Here is a 15976-nt window from a genome sequence, read left to right as displayed (position 1 = left end):
ATTTTTTGGGTGCTCATATTTTTTTGACATAAAAATAGGATTTTTCAAGTCATAAAACTTTGATATGTTGTAAGTCATTGATTACTTTTAAAGGTCTTCAAAAACTTACATGTATGCTATAATCACATGATTTAAAACTTGTTTTCTACTAAATAATGCTTGGAGATCACATCTATAGGGTTTGACCAACGAAAAAAAGTTCAAGAAATTTGAAAATCAAAGTTTTTATTAGGTTGGAGTAGGTGCTCCAGTATCATAATTATATATATATATATATATATATATATATATATATATATATATATATATATATATATATATATATGAGAATATTTGGTACTAATGAAGGTAAGAAACTAATGAGCTAGAAATCATATGAGCAAGTTATATCAACTCAATCTAACCACATAGATATATTTAACATGAATTGTTTGCTAAGGATCAAGCCTTGGATCTTGCATTTCTGACGTAAAACATGATCTTTTGATTTATGAAATTTTGGTGAATTGTGGGCCGTTGGTCTTTTAATCCCTTTAAAATTCAAATTATGTCATAACTCAAAACAAGTTTGTAGATCACATCTGTAACATTTTTGTTCTAAAAAAATGATTTTTTTTTAAGAAAAAAGTAATTTCTACTCATTAGTTCCTTACCTTCATTAGTAGCCAATATTTTTCTTATATATGGGTAGTGATAGAATCAAATGGAGGACCCTTTTTTTTTCTCCTCTTTTTTTGCTTTGATTGTCAAGTTGGGGAATAGGGTTCGAACAGATGGAGGTGGACATTAGAATTTGCAGTGAAACCTAATTTACAAGAAACAAAATTCTGTGGCAAAGCAAGGGAACTTTCTAGTTTAAAGCAATATGGGCTTGAATGCCTTGATCATATCTCCTGTTGAGAATTGTTCGTTAGTAGAGAACATAAGAAGCAAGAAAACCTGACCAGTCTTTCTAAAAGTATTGCTAGTGATGATGGAATTTGACAATGGGAAAAGCTCAACACAATTTGGGTGCAGGGTACAATCAAAATGTAACATGTTCACTGCTCTTACCTGTACATGGAATAATGAAAAAGTAGACAAGATAAGGTACAAAAAGAAAGTAAAAGAGAAAAGATAAAGAAAGATTGTGATCCCTTAACTTGTAGTCCTAGGTAGAGTATTTCAGGATGTTTCCTTTTGTAAAGAAGTGGAGTTTAATATGCTTTTTCCAGAAATGCTCAATTTTCAAAAGCCATAGGTTATTCTCAAGAGTATCCCATGTTTCCTAGGGGAGTAGAGATCAGGTCATTCATCGAATACGACTGTCGATCACGTTCTGATGCCCACCATGCAGCCAGCATAAAAAAGCGTTACGGGCGTAAATCATGTTTTTAACCCTATTTGGTTTTAAAAAAAAATTACCTAGCACCCTGCCGGTGCTGCTCACGACGGTGAGCTCGAGGCAGGTGCCGGAGGCCTGGAGGTGCTGTGTGGTCGCTGGAGGAAAAAAATTCCTAACCCCAACATTTTCTGGCCGAGAAACCGCTCTCCGGTTTATCGAAACAGTCATGACCGCGGAACCTGGTTTCCTGGCAGCTCTAGCAATGGACGGGGCTTTCCAGCGAGGCTGCGGTGTTCTGCCTCCCGGACTCCGCCTTCCTCTACTGTTACTGTGATGCGAGGGTCCACGACGCAAACTTCCTCATCCTTTCGGAAACCCGCTGACAATCAGTTCTTTGGCATTGTTATGCCGACATTTTGCTGATGGTGCAAGGAGGAAGAGGAGGAGGAGAAGGAGAAAGGAAAATCGTCCAAGTGCGGGGGCGGGGGAGAAGGCGTCCGGAGCGAAGAGGGCAGAGAGCTTGTCAGTGGTGACGGAGGAGGATTCTCTGACGTCGGTGATGAGGAGATGGCGAACATCAGAACATACAAATGAACGGTGCATGTCGTTGAATGACCTGATCTGTACTCTTTTAAGGGAGGGTCTCAATACTCAAGGTATCATTTCATGGTAGAGTCTAGATTTTTTTTGCAGATCAAACCCTGCAGATGTGATCTATATGTTTTCTTTAGTAACAAATGAGTTTTTGCATAATGTAATTCCCACATGTAAGCAGGTTTTTCAAGGGCTTAAGAAAATCAATAGCCTGCAATGTGCCAAAACTTCATATCTCAGAAAATCTATACTCATATTCTAAAAAACATGATCCAAGTCCGACCCTTAACAAATAAACTACCTTCATCACGTCTATGTGGTCAGATTGAGTAGTTACAAATTTCATCTATGATTTTTAGCTACCAAATATTTACCTAATAAATATGTTAAATTCTATTAATGTTAAGTAGGAGAACATATATTTTGAACAACTAAGCAAATGGACCTCACTTGATGAATATTAGGGAGGGTTTCTACATACCTATGCTGAGTAAGATTGAGATCTATGCTTGCCTAGCAATCAATAAATTTAAGTTTTCTTGTTCATTTGGTTTAGCTGATTTCCTCATCCTTCTATGAGGTACTCTCAGTCAATCATGTCTTAAGGTCCTTGCTTTTGGTGGAAATTAAAATCATTCTTGATGGTGAGATGACCTTTTATTTTTCTATTCATTTAGGACTTTCTCTACAGCAGAACTGTACGGATTTGGGCAGGACCACATTGATTCGGATATGGTTCAACTTCAACGAATTACATATTAGATTCAAATGGGGTTTGAAGATGATACTTTGTGATCTAGTGGTCCAGTTTTTACAGGCTGGGCAGTTCACATAACGACGAACCTTTCAGCCATGGAACTTCCTGCTGCAAGCTGGGGTTAGGAAGACCCCCACCGGTTACACAACCATTGGGTTTTGAACTTGCAATGTCCCAACAGATGGTGATCTGTACTAACAGCTCCTACCAAACAAGCGGAGCCCCTGTTGTTTTTTGCATAGGGTTATTGGGAACCCAAATTGGTGACTTTCTTATTGCATCAAGGAATGAGAGAGAGTGAGAGTCAGACCTCACGCATGTGTGGTGGTGGTATTTGAATCTCAATCCCACACAAATTAAGAAAGCCTCGAGATATAAACACCTAAAAACATCAATTTTATTGGTTAATACTCTTTACTCACTCAAAATATATAACATATAAGTATATATAGAGTTGGGAACCCTTTCTATAGACCTCCCACAACTTTTAGCCATCGATCCCTTCATGAGCTTAATCTCTAATTATGAATTTTTATCTTAATGACTATTAATCCCTACTAATGATATGCATCATTATGACCACTACTTGCATGTCTTAACTCATACCCTTCACATGTCATTTCAATAGCTCTACACTTAGCATGTTGACCCACTACATCCGTTATATGACTTGGGAGTTACCCACTATATGCAAGGATAACCTACAAAATAAATTCACATTGATGTCTATGTTACTCATATTAAATTATACAAATGCCAACTTTGCTCATGAAATCTATACACACCACACATTGCCAAAGCTACCAACTCTTAATTACATGACAAATTCAACACTTGACTTTGACTTGCAACCTAAAATGAGTTTATGTATCCAACAACCCCCTTAAACCCATTTTGGAGAGCTCTTCATTTCAAGAAGCATTCATAGATGGCAAAAAGTCTCAGACTTTAATGGCTTTGTAAAAATATTTGCTACTTCTCCTTTGACTTGCAACACAATAACTTAATTTCTTTGTTTTTTACATGCTTACCAATGAAATGAAACTGAACATCAATACATCTACTTCTTTCATAGAATACACTGTTCTTTGCTAATGCAATTGTTGACTTATTGTCTACCATGATTGTAGTAGGGTTTTTTTGAAAAACATACAAATTCTTTAAAATATTGTGCAACCAAATAACATGACAAACACTTTTAGATATCACATATTTCGCTTCACAATAGGTTGCTTATTTGAACACCATGTGAATGTTGTAGAACCAACATGGAATATATAACTGGTAGTACTTTTTCTAACATTTTCACCCCAATCATTATCACAATATCCAATGAGTTTGAATTAATTAGATGATGAATAAAACAATAAAAAATCAAGTATTCTCTTCAAGTATCAAAAAATCATTTTGGTAGCCTTCAAATGAGTTTGATTTGGATCATCCATGGATTTACTTAACATGCTAACATACCATACAAAATGTCCAGCCTTGTGCAAGTGAGATAACGCAAGCTTCCTACTATGCTTTTGAAGTAAGTAGAATCAACATGTGATTCGTCATATTTATGATTTATCTTACACTTGACTGATGTGCAAACTATTTACAATTCTTCATTTCAAAATTCTTAAGAATTTTATTGGCATATTTACTTTGAGAAACAAAAATATCATCATCAAAATGCTTTACTTCAATGCCAAGAAAATATTCATGAGCCCAACATCCATCATTTCGAACTCATTAGTCATAGATTTTTTTAATTCATCTATCATAGTGGGATTATTATCGCTAAATATCAAGTCATCAACATAGATATCAAAATATTATCATCATTCATTTTCAAGTATAATGTATGATTATATGAACGTTTTGAGAACCCATTGTTATGAAAATACTTGTCAATTCTAACATTCAAAACTTTTGGGGTTTGCTTCAAGTCATAGAGTGATTTATACAATTTATAAACTATGTCTTCATGCCTCTTAATGATATAAATATGTGGTTATTCAACATTTACTTCTTCAAGATAGATACTTAACATTGTTGATTTAACATCCATTTGAAATATTTTTCATCTTCTTTGGGCAATCATAACAATAATTAGTCAAATGATATTTAGTCTAACAATGAGAGCAAATACATCATGGTAGTCAATTTTAAACCTTCGCTTATAACTTTTTGTCACCATTCTTGCTTTGAATCTCTCCACCTCACATTTTTTATTCTTTGTTTTGTACACCCATTTTACACCAATTACTCTATGATCTTTGGGAAGAGTTGCCAATTCACATGTGTTATTCTTCTCAATGACTTCAATTTCTTCATCCATCACGTTCTTCAATCTTTCATTATGGATGACATCTTCATAACCTAAATGTTTATAATCAATAAAAAGAAAAACAAAGTATGTTTATTGTTAGTACTTTCGGTTTGAGAATAAATTTAATACAAGCTTATTGTTTTTACTGATCTTTCACTATTATGAATGAGATTTGGAGGTACACTTGGGGCTTGTGGAGGTAAAGATAGTGAAACATTGGCTCCATGCCCTTGCCTTTTGCTTTCTTCTTCAAGTTTAACAAAAATATTTTTTTGCCATTATTTTTCCAATTCCATGATGCATTTTCATCAAACTCAATATCATTACTTATGACTAACTTCTTATTTTTAGGGTAATAAAACTTATATTCAAGGTAGCAAATAAAAACACACTTTTGATGTAAAATGTCATGATCTTTGCAAAAGTTATCAAAATCCTTTCAGTAGTATTCACCACCCCTATCTAATCTCAAAACTTTTATAAAATACATATCTTGTTTTTTAACCAAGGCTTTGAATTACTTAAAATTTTTAAAAACCTCAAACTTCTCCTTTAAGAAATAAACCCAATTTTTTTTTACTAAAGTCATCAATAAATGTAATGAAATACCTGTTCTCTCCAAAAGATATTGTAGACCACATGCATATGTGTGAACTATCTCAAGATGCCTCTTTGTTCTTTTTGAAATATGATGCAATAAACTCTCATGATGGTGCTTTTCAAGGGTACATCCATCACAAAATTAATTTGGATGATCAATTGGAGGAAACCCTTTCACCATGCTTAATTCATGCAATAATTTCAAAGCATCAAAATTGAGGTGTTCATATCTCAAGTGCCACAACCAAAGTTTTTCATTCACACAAGCACTCAAGTATTTTAGTATATCAGGATGTATCTTGTTCTTTGACATTTCAACTTTAGCAATTAAGTTATCATTTTGATCTTTGATAGTGAGGATTAAATCCTTTAGTTGAATATTATACCTCTTTTCTTATAGTTGACCCAAGCTCAAAATATTGATCTTCATGTTTTGGAATATAATAGACATTGAATATGAAATCACCCTTATCATTCTTCATCCGAATCAAAATATTATATTTTCTTTTTACCAAAAGTTGAGAAGCATCACTAATGGTTACATTGCCATTAAACGATTCATCAAGGTCCATAAACATCTTCTTTCTGCACATATAATTGCTAGCACCACTATCAAGATACCAATAATTATGTTCATCAAAGTCTTTTTCTTTGCATGCCAATAAGAGACCGAAGCCACCTCATCATCTTTCTTTTAAGCAAGATTTGTTTGTTCTTCATTTTCATTAGTCCTTAAATTTGCGTTCAGTATTAATATGACCATACTTCTTATTATTAAAGCATTGAATATTGGAATGATCATATGTTTGATGGTTACTCATTCTACCACCATGTCTTATATTTGCTTATGTTTGTTCTATTTCAAGTCCATTATTAGTGTTGCTAAAGCCATATTCACCTCTATTTGGTTTACCACGACCTCTTTAGCCTCTTCCTTTATATCTACCTCTTGCTTCTCTTAAGTATATCTTTCTTTGTAAAACTTGTTTCAGTTGAGAATTAGTCTTATTTGTGAATTCTTGTTCATGATCTTGTAGAGAGTCTATGAGTTGATCAATGGTCATAGTTTGTAGATTTTTGGACTCTTCTATAGCCACAATAATAAAATCAAATTTTGTATCTAAAGATCGCAGAATCTTTTTCATGATTTAGACATTCTCACCATTTATTTTCAATTGGTTAGAAACTATCACAACTCATGAAAATAGTCTAATATTGGCTTACTTTCTTTCATTTAGAGTACTTCAAACTCGACGCTCAAATTTTGAAGCCAAACCTTTTTCAATTTTTTGACTCTCTTGTAGTAATTTTGAAGAATCTCTCATGCACGTTTTGAATTTATTGTTGTAGCAATCATCTCTAAAGTAGATTCATCTACACCTTAGTAGATGAGAAATATATAATTCATGTCTCACTTTCTATTTACCTTGAGAGCCTCTTTATCATCTTTTGATAGAGTAGTCTCTCGCTTGAGCATTTGTTAGTTCAATGTATCCATCATTAACCACATCCCAATATTCTTGTGCGTCTAACAAAACTTTCATTTGGATGCACCAATTCTCGTAGTTGTCTTTAGGCGAACATGTGACTTGAGCTTGAAGCATGTTGTTGGATGTTATTGTGGCTCTGATATCACTTTGAAAAAAAGAATAGAACTCTCAATCTCACACAAACAAAGGCTCAAGAAAGATAAGTACTCAAAAACACCAATTTATTGAATAATACTCTTCACTCATACTCAAAATATATAGCCCATAGGTATATATAGAGTTGGGGGCCTTTTAAATACACATCTTATGCATAAATGATAACTTTTAGCATATCTTTTATGAGCCTCATCTAAGTATAAATTTTTATCTTAATAACTACTAATGACATGCACTACCATGTCCACTACTTGCATCCCTTAACTCACATAACTCATTACCCATATAACTTCTCTCTATACACTTCACGTCATCTCAATGGCTCTACACTTGACATATGTCGTATTACATGACTTTAGAGTTACCCACTATGTGCATGGATAACCTACATAATAAACTCACATTAACTTTTTTTTCATCTTCATGCTACTCATATTACATTATGTAATTGCCAACTTTGCTAATAAAATCTCTATACACCACACATCGATAAAACTACCCATAACTCTTAATTACATGACCAATTCAACATAGCACATAGTTGTGAGAAAAAAAGAAAACAAGATAGGTGAGAGAGAAGGCAAACCATGGGTATGTGCGAGAGTTGTCTTTCATTAAAGCTCAAAGTTGTACTTTTGGGTTGTTCATCACACACACACACACACACAGAGAGAGAGAGAGAGAGACTTTTGATTCTCATTAATAAGATCATATCAAACTCGCCCCGTGGATGTAGGCTCATCGCCGAACCATGTAAAATCCCTTTGTCTTAGGGTTGTTTGTTTTTTTCTTCCGTTTGTGCAATTTGTGTTCCCTCTTTGAAGCTCGATCCGATCTTGTGGTTGGGCCCTATAACCACAACAAACGGCTAACTCATGACCAGATGACCCTCATTATGGCTTGGTCTAAAAAGGACTTGAACCATAATCTGAATGTCTGGTAATATTGGACCGAGTAAAATTAATTGGAACCAAGGGTTTTATATGTAACTATACAACTAGATCTGAACTTGCATCCAATAGAAAAATCAATCAAAATCTGGATATAAAACCAAGGGTTTTCAGTTGTTTTTTTCATTTTCAAAGGTTTTTTTTTTTAAAAGAACGTGTTTTAATGGGTTGGACATAATCCGATCTACTTCATCCCTACTTTGGCACTCGTCTAAGCATTGTGTGTGTGTGCGTGTCTGTGTGTGTATCTGTCTCTGTCTCTCTCTCTGTGTGTGTGTGTGTGTGTGTGTGTGTGTGTGTGTGAGAGAGAGAGAGAGAGAGAGAGAGAGAGAGAGAGAGAGAGAGAGAGAGAGAGATTCCTAAGGTGGTTCCACATGTTAAGATGTAAAATCAAGCACTTCAAGTAGTTCTTGGAAAAAAAACAAACTTGAGACAACAATTAACATTAAGAGGCAATCACCTTTTAATTCTCATATTTTTACGGGACACAAACCAAAAGCTATATATTTTGAGAGGGGCAACACCTTCTCGAATCCATAAATTTAAGGGATGAATGGCAACACAAAGTAAAAAAATAAAAACTACTTCAGAAATTCTTAAATTAAGAGAGCAACTGCCTGCTTTTGCCTCCTCTTGAAACCTTCCATCAAAGGTTCACCAACTTCTCTAGTCCATTAGTGACAGTTACACATCTCATAACTTTTGCATATATAATTTTCCAATAGGCCAAATGGTTCCATATTCAGTTTGGTGTTCTAGTTCCAAACTCTGATCCAATAACAACTACGGTTACTGCAAATATGAGGACGAAATTGAGTGGTGTAGTAATTGTATGCACTATTATGAATAATAACACACCACAATATAAATATGCAAGCCAACTAAACCACAAAACAAACTTCTATGTGAAAAGCTTCTAGCTTGGCTGAAAAATTAGTCGTTTGATTCCCAATGAGCCACAAATTAATTAATTATTTGAGACTTCTAACATATATCCTTGACACTCGTTACTGTCTACATGATTTATACCTTCTACAAAGTGTTTTCCCTTCTATTTCCATGCTCTGCAACACATTAAATGTTGTGTACAGACTTGCTTTGTGCTTTGTGGTTGTAGCTTCTTTAGAAGGCACACAGATGGAGCAGTTAAAGAAGAGGCCATGGAAGAGTCATGTTGCTTTCAGTATTGAAGATGGAAGACCAAGTTGACTTTAGTGTACCTTATCTTTGTTAGTGACCAAATCATGGTTTTAAAACCCAATGACTCGTCACTCGGCTAGACCTTGAGTGACTTGTGACTCGGTCAGGTCAAATCGGGTGGGGTCATGTTAATTTTATATTTTATATAAAATATAAAATTATATTTATATACTATCTATATTTTCAAGTATTTTACTAATATATTATATATAATATGCATTATATGATATTTTTATAATATATTTAATGTATAATTTAATTAATACATGTATAACCATATTTTTATATATAATATTTATATATGTATATATATGCATGACTCCTCTGACTCACCCATGACTCGGCCGAGCCGAGTTGGGTGAGTTTTTTTTTTTACGGGTTGAGCCGGCCAGTTGTTAAATTATGGACCAAATAGAGACAACGAGCTACACAAAGAATACATTTTTAGCATTTTAGCATTCAACTTTGTTGAATGATGGAAGTGCCATCATGATTTTTGGAGATCTTCAGCGTATGAAGCTTTTGTTATTGAATTTTAATGTTATTTTCCAGGTTGTGCAACCAAGTACAATTCCACATTTTTCCTATCAAAAAATGAACTCGAAACTAGTGGTCCTAATGTGGATAATCAATGCCACCAGCCCAAGCTGTTTCCCTTCATTAACTGCGTATCTCTGCTTCTATCCTAGTGAAGCTACATCATGATCCAGCATTGGGACCCACCACACACAGACAGCAATGGTCTTTGTTGGGCTGAGAACCAAATATCAGTATCTCCCCTCCCCCACATAGAGGGGTCTGCTTCAACCCCACATGATCTTTCCTACTCTGGGTGGACCAGCCATTGCTCCCGCTTGTGTCAGTGGCTCCTTGGCAACAGCACCCCTGCTGCAAACCGCACATGCTATGTGTTGAAGTGTCTTGTTTGGTCACTATCTTGTTGATGAGCAAGTAGCCCAGGATCACAACCCAAGAAATAGCTCTCTCTCTCTCTCTCAATTCTTTATTTATCCAAGTAAAATTACCAAGGGTGGACCAAACTCAACACCAATAGTGTGGAGCAATGTTTCACAATGAGTGGCTTACAGGTTACGCGGTGCAAACGTGAGGTGGAGGCATCCAACAAGCAGGATGTTTCACCAAAGCAGGAAAAGTAGCTGACAGGGAATGGTGTACATTGATGAACGCCCTCCAGAAAACAGAGATATCAGGTAGGGTAATTCTTGAAACAGGCATAGCGGATGTGGCACAAACCATCAGGCAGGTTTTGGAAGGAAGAAAGCACAATCATACTGTTCTCACAGCGTTAATAGAGAGTTTGTGCAGGTTTTAAAAAATACATGTAGAATACCGATTCTGTAAATCAAATTTTGTGTAAAGTGTTGGATGTAAGAAGAGATGGGAAAAATAATTCAAAGAAGAAAATAATTTGGGGACCACTCCTCTTATAGAGTACCTTTGTTTGGATTTTAATGATGTGGAATAGTCCCATATTGATGAATGGTGGTGGGTTTATATCCTACATGGTCACTTGTTCCAAGAACAAGGGATGGAATGGTAACTACACATGCGCGGCCGCCCGTCATGCCCGGTCGGGTTCGGGTAATTAGCCCTTTAAGGCCATATCTATTAATCTAAGTCCAATATTTTTTTTTTGCGGGTAATGAATCTCTTTCACGTCTTTAGTAATCGTTCAGGGATTATAAAACGTAGTTAGAGGATTACAATTATGAAAAGGAGAATTATCTTATTCTTTTCTCTTTTTTTGAAAAGGGGAGTTATATAGTAGTTGTTCTGAGAGGTTGTTTTTGAATGGTGATCTACCATCGAAGTGCACCGATCCAGATCGTCGAGGCTATTGTATCCTGAGAGAATGATGATGAACCCTTTTGACATTGTATGTGGAGGCGAATTTTCTTTAAGAAGAGTATTTTTATATGCCTTAACCTATTACAGAATATTAATATATTGTCATTGTTGTTCTTATTCTGTTTTATGCATCTGTTTGATCTGTTGTCTACAAATTCTGGTATAAAACGAAACTTTACATGATTGAACCCTGTTACGGTTTAAATCTATTGTTAAACATGCATATCACATTGATTTATAATCTGATTTGCATCATGATATTGTATTTCACTATAACATAAAGTTCTAACTAAACTAGCTAAGGGATCTTGAACCAATGCCGCCATTATCATGAGAGTGATTTTGTATACAGATGATATTTACATAATTATTAATAGACTGGTGGGAGTCTGCCTCACCTCAGCTTAACTATAAAAAAAAATTACCATAAATGACTATGAGCCAATAATTGCATGTGAAACTCATGTCAATAAAGTTAAAATGCTCGAAAGTAAAAGTCTCATATATCACCATGATTTAGGTAACCACACTCTTTAAAGAACAGATCTGTAACGCCTCTCAAGGTACTCCGCCATTGATCCCAAGGGGTCACCAAAATGGCCCAAGGCTCAAGGATGAGGAAAACCCCTTATCCCAAGTTCAAGTCTTGGTGTAAGTGCCCCCTTCCACAAGGTGAAGTAAGAGGTTTCCTGGGGGTTGAGGGGGCACCCATGGAGTTTCTACATTATCAGGATGGTGACCGTAAGTATGGCAGGCTAGATCAGTGCGGCCAGGTCTCCAATCTTGAATGCAATTTTTGCATATTATAAATGGAATTCGCCATTGCTAAATTCCATGTCCAAACTTATGTTGGAGGAGTGTAGAGTTTGATTTAATTTTGGCAAGTTTTTAAGGGTAGTTTTTGTAATTTTATCTTAGACTCATTATATTCAACAACACTAGAATACCATGTAAAATCTTTGTTCTTAGTGTGTGGCTGTTTTCTCTTTTTGCTTTTATTTCATGTCATTCAGCTGCACATTTTGCATTAATGGGCATCCTTTACAAAAATTGTTGAACATACCAACATCTTTTTAAATTTTTGTTCTCTGATTTAGTGTTTTTTTATGTAAATTGGAAACAACTATTATGTTCAGCACATTAAGAAATCACTTTTGCATTTAGCTTAAAAAATCACTGGTATGTTTAGCAATTTTTTGTAAAAGATACTGTTAACAAAAACACAAGGCACAAGCAGACAGGCGGACGCTTGTTGTGTTTTGAGTGGCCTAATACGCCAGGAAGGTACTTGGTCCCATTATTGGATCCTCTCCATTCTTTATATGAGCCCAAAATCTGAGTGAAAGAAAAAAAACAATGTTGTGAATATCGGTATCGGTATCGGCCCTGAATCGTTTGGCTGCTGATTCAGCTGTATAGATATCGATACTCAAGTGAATCGTTCAGTATCAGCCAAAAAATAATAAAAATATATTACCTGTCAATCATAACACGACACATGTTAAAACTATTAAAATAATACTAAAAAAAGTAATTTTTGTATTTATTAAAAAATGGCCGATTCTCCCCTGAATTGTATCGATTTTCTGCCGACACTATGCGTATTGGTCGATACAGGCCGATATACTGATAACATTGAAAAAAAGATTTATTTATTTTTATATCATGTACTCCCATGGGCCAATATATAGACTCCTTGTGAGCCTCAAATCCAACTTAAGAAAGCTAAGGCTTGAAAGCTAATAGTTTGAGCTCTTATATCATATAAACTTCTCTTTATGTGAGCCTTAGAAACCTAGTTTTAGAAAGTTAAGATTTATCTCTTGGGGCAAAATCAAACACAAATCATCCAAACCCCAACTTGGTGATACAAATTACACAAGTTGGTTGGTGATAAGATGTTAGCATCATAGCATGTCATCCACTGGTGTCAGAGTCATGCTACATTTCTTAGGGAGTCATCTTGATGGATGAGAGCAGATGCATCCAAAAATTGATGCAGCGGCATTGCAGGATTTAAGGACCGCAAAACATGGGGGGAACCGTGTGCATGCACAATGATGCACATGGTAGGGCATATCACCATATTTATTAAAGTTGGTAATCACCAACCATAGATAATAAATTAAATAAATAGATTTCTACTTCCCCAACCGTTTGTTTGGTTAAAAAAAGATGAACAGTAGGTAAAATAAAGGGACAAATCACAAGATTACAACTGTAGGAAATTAATACCAAGAAAATATTAATGTATATTCTTTCTCTCTCCATGAGGGGGAGGTACTTTATCTCATCATTATTAATCAAGAGTTTGGGTATTCGTATCTAGTTATTTATTAATGCAATCTTTGATACTTTGTACCATATACCAACAAGTTCATTTTTCACTTTTTTTTTCTCTGCTTTGTGTGGTGCTCTGCACATAAATACCAAAAAACAAGATCTTCTAAATTAAAGCACCTTTGTTTCATAAATTGGCAACTTTAGCCTTACCTTTTGACAATATGACAACGTTTTCTTAAATTTGTGACAAGATTAGGTTTGCTTGTATCACACAATGACCTAGCTGAGTTGAGGTTGTGGAGGAGGACTCGAACCCTAAATTTTTTCTAAGTCCATACTGGTCATCAAAGTCAAAGCTCAGACCTAGAGCCAGCTCAAGTCAAGTTCGAGATACGACCATGATTAGCGAACATGACCAAAGTACTGCCAACTATGCGGACCAACCATACTCCAAAATTGCTTGACCGGACCACCCGGCCTGGGTTAGAAGGTCTTATCGTAAATTTTGCCAAACAAATGGGCATTTTAGTCAATCCACGGAACAAGGGATTCTCTTACGGGGTTCGGCCGTCGATGACGTCAGAGGAAGAACAAGGAAAGCATGACAGCTTGCCACGTAGGATCGACCCATCATTTACTGAGGTAACATTCCACGTCAGCAGACCAACTGATTGGGTCACTCTTTCATGTGAACCCCTGCCTGTGCCCCCAATACCCACCCACTTTCCGACACGTCACACCGTTCTATCCACGTCAGCAAGTGCCATGTGAGGCAAAAACCTTAATTGCTTTGTCCGCCTTCCCAACCGACACCAACCTCATCTCTCTCTCTCTCTCTCTCTCTCTCTCTATATATATATATATATATATATACTGACCGGACATTGGTAGGTTTCCGGTTGGTAAAAACCGTTGAAGTTTCGCTTCTAATGAAAAGTACACCCAGCTTTGACTTTGCCACAAGGAACGACTTCTGTGGGTTTTGAACCGTGATTATTTCATGTTAGGTGACAAATCATGATGGTCCGCGTGTCCTTTGAGGAGTGTTTGGATGCACCCCTCAACCTCTAAAAACCAGGACAAGTTAGAACATTGCTCTTTGGTGCTCAATACAATATCCCAATTTATTCTGGATATCTGGATAAGTGGGTGTGTCCAAACACTCCCTTAAGGATGCCATTTTCTTGTTTGTTTTCCTTGTTGGATTGATATGTGGTTAAGAAATATGTATCATCTAACAAGTACATACATTATGCAAGCAAAACTGAAGGAATCTTCAAGTGCCATCATCACATAACCAGAATTTCCAATTTCCTGTGGTTGGTTTCAAATGACGCCTCAGAAAAAGTTATAATACATGTGAACCTTAATCAGGAGCATCATTTATGGGCCATGCATGTTTGGTCATTGAAAAGGTGGTCAATTACGTTAGTCAACAACCTTGGCTTGTCAAAGATTACCATGAGCCTATTTTCAGATTTTGACTACACGGTGATTGTGTTTTCATTTTCATGCTGATCAAAAACATTAATGAAAAATAATCGTACTGTCATCTACAAATAAAACATTTTTGAAAAAAACCACAAATATGTTAAAATTTTCTGCTGTCCAAAATCATTGATTCATGACTTAGGATTATTTAGTCTTTGCAATATATTTGTGCAGACCTCTTGACATTTGCATTCCAACCTTTCAGACAAATACATTGTGAACCTCTTGACATTCACACAAATATGTTGTGAACCTCTTGACATCGTACAAATATTTATGCGGACCTCTTGACGTTTTCACAAATATGTTGTAAACTTTTGAATATGGTTAAAATAATCAAGAAGATTTATAACATATTTGTGTAGATCTCTTATGTTCGCACAATTATGTTGTGAACCTTTAAATATGGTTAAAATCACCCAAAAGATTTACAACATATTTGCATGGACCTCCTAACATTCACACAAATATATTGCGAACCTCCAAATGCGGTTAAAATCACTTAAAAGATTCTAAATAATATTTGTGCAGACCTCTTGATGTTCGCACAAATATGTTGTAAACCTCTTATTATTGTTAAAATTATTAAGGAGATTAACAACATATTTGCGCAAACCTCATCACATCCGCTTAAATATATATGTTGCGATAGTCAAATTACTAAGGAGATTCACAACATATTTGTGTGGGCTTCCTTAAATTTGTACAAATATATTGCCAAGCTCTCAAAGATGAAACTCACTGAGAAGATTCACACTTGTTACAACCTTTTGTTCTCATTTGTGCGGATCTCCCAACATTCATACAATTATCATTTGAACCTCTGAATACGGTAAAAATCATTAAGATTCACATGATAGTTGTGCGAACCTACCAACATTCACACAAATCACCCATGAATCACAAAGATGGAGGATAACACATAGTTAAGGTTCTCTCGACGGG

The sequence above is a fragment of the Nuphar pumila genome, chromosome 4 (assembly GCF_984573655.1).
Source record: "Nuphar pumila chromosome 4, dmNupPumi1.hap1.1, whole genome shotgun sequence".
Taxonomy (NCBI): Eukaryota; Viridiplantae; Streptophyta; class Magnoliopsida; order Nymphaeales; family Nymphaeaceae; genus Nuphar; species Nuphar pumila.
The sequence above is the reverse complement of the archived record's forward strand: the minus strand, read 5'-3'. Positions refer to the sequence as shown.